Source organism: Pteropus alecto, unplaced genomic scaffold (assembly GCF_000325575.1).
Source record: "Pteropus alecto unplaced genomic scaffold, ASM32557v1 scaffold276, whole genome shotgun sequence".
In the NCBI taxonomy this organism is placed as follows: Eukaryota; Metazoa; Chordata; class Mammalia; order Chiroptera; family Pteropodidae; genus Pteropus; species Pteropus alecto.
Genome location: NW_006438074.1, coordinates 6,219,664 through 6,221,766, shown reverse-complemented (window position 1 = coordinate 6,221,766; position 2,103 = coordinate 6,219,664). Strand labels below are relative to the sequence as shown.

At 54.7% G+C, this 2,103-nt stretch overlaps 1 long non-coding RNA gene across 2 annotated transcripts in view; it reads right to left on the bottom strand.

Moving 5' to 3' along the window:
* Positions 1–2,065, bottom strand: part of LOC112482423 — a 13,213-nt gene extending 11,148 nt beyond the window's left edge. The window contains exon 1 of one of the 2 annotated variants that reach the window (XR_003047303.1): positions 1,245–2,065. This is a non-coding gene — a long non-coding RNA (uncharacterized LOC112482423). The remainder of the gene's footprint in view (positions 1–1,244) is intronic. The other variant, XR_003047304.1, reaches the window with a different exon arrangement.
* Between the last annotated feature and the right edge of the window lie 38 nt (positions 2,066–2,103).

Genomic DNA, 2,103 nt, shown 5'->3' with positions numbered 1-2,103 from the left:
AATTGACCTAAGAATGAGAGTTTAGATGTCCCATTTCAGGCTGAGCAAAAGGCAATGAGAACCCCTGCCATACACATACACCAGGGCCATGTTAGCCTGGGGTTGGATTTTCTCAGTATTCCTAGCAGAAGGGGACTGACTCCCTGAACTCCAGAGGTTCCTCACACTGCTGCATTTATAGAAGACCCTCAAATACCCTCTCTTGAGGCCTTTATATGGTTTGGGGTGGGGTGGGGAGGATGTTGGTAGTCAAGTAATGCCCACCAAGCAGTCTGAGGGGCTTGAGAACTTTGATAGAAGAGTCTGGCTTTTACTATCAACAGAGGCCCAGTGATCTAGTGTTCGGAAATACTTGTAACAATAATCAGGTGTTTCTCAGCTGGGCAGCAGGTTCCCATAACCTCATCCTGACTCACCTTACTCATCCCAGGTTCCTGGCCTGTGCCCTCTCCCCTTTCCAGGCCTCAAGGCCTGTCTTGTCCAGGGCTGGGGGCGGGGACCAGAAAATGATATAGATCAAAGTTATCAGTTGACCATTTCATGGACATATATACTGAAGAATCTTTTTGCAAAATGAATACCGCCCAGAATTGTTGTGGTATAATGAGGCCCCAAGAACGGTTTAGTTAACATACAAAGGCCAGGCATATAACAGATTTCAGGTAGGCATATAATTGGGCAATTTTAGGCCTATTTTATCTCTATTTCTGAGATGAGTAAACTGAGGCTTTGGTCAGTGTCTTGAAAGTCACAAGGCCAAGATTTGGATCCAGAACAGCCCAACTTCAAAATCCTGGACCACAGATTCTCAAACTTCAGTGTTTAAGTCACTAGCAGGAAATTTACTAAAATGCAGATTCCTGGCCCCATCCCAGGACCAACAGGCCTGGGTCAAAGCTGAGGAATCTGCATTCCACAAGCACTATAGGTAAATCTAAACCAGGTACCTTTCCAGCAGCACTTGGCCCTCCCTCTCCTCTCTAATCCAGGGACTTTGCAGCTGTCCCAAGATCTCAGGTAGCAGAGGTTGGGGGAAAGACCGAGCCCAATCCAAAGAATTTGAAGGATTTTGCAAATAACCTGAAGCCGGGGAGGAAGTGTAACACCGCAGGGCTTCTACGATGGCAGGTCCTATGCTACAACGAGGGCCAGGAGGGGACTTTGGGGAGGGGGTGCCTTGGGAGAGCGCTGGTTCCAAGGCCCAGCGGTATAGGGGTCAGCGGCTCAGCCACTCACACTCTCACCTGCCGCGAGGAGTGCCCAGGGTCCAGATTGGTCAATTAATATATCCGTCGCGGTCCCCAAATTCCGAGGACTTTCACTTTCTCACTTTCACAAAACCTAATATCCCCAAGCCAAATACCTGGCTAGGCCCTCCTCGCAAGGAGACCCGTTCCAAATGAGAGCGAGGAGGGCCCGGAAGTCCTCCGGCCCAGGCCCGTCACCTCCCAGTCGGAAGCAGCAGTGCAGGTGAGGGGCGGCCTCTCAGGCCACGGCGCGGGTGAGGGACGGGAGAGCGGACTGCAAAGCGAAGGAGACGGGGAGGGCTGCGCATGCCTCCCGTCGGGCTTCCTGCCCGGGTCGTGGCTCGCTGCCGTTCCCGTCACCATCGGGCACCTGCCGAGCACGTCTGGGCGGGGCTCTGGCCCTCAGACTCCCACCTCTCCTCGGCCTGGTTGGACGCTGCTCTCCGGCCGGCGGCGGCGTGGACACCGGGTCAGCGAAGGGTTAAGAAGGCTCGCTCTCCCCCTCGGCTCACTCACCCTTGGAAAGTCCCCGAAATGACGTTTCAACCCGACAATTAAAAAAAGAGTTTAATTATAGAGACAGGCTCTGGGAGCTGGAACAAACTCGGTCGGTCGGCGGGGCCGGTAAACAACTCCGGAGCGAGCGGGCCAGGCTGGCCGCCGCCCCGCGGAGCCGGCGCCCACGGGAGAGGGGGAGGGGAGCGCCCTCCGGGAGTTGGAAAAGCGGAGGAAATTCGAGGAATCTCTTTGGGGGGAAAAAGAAAACACAACTTTTTAGTTAGCCCGGGGCGCCGAGGCCTCGTGATGGTGCTCTGGCTGGTCGCGCAGCCGCGGGTAAAAGCGTCGCCCTCCCCCC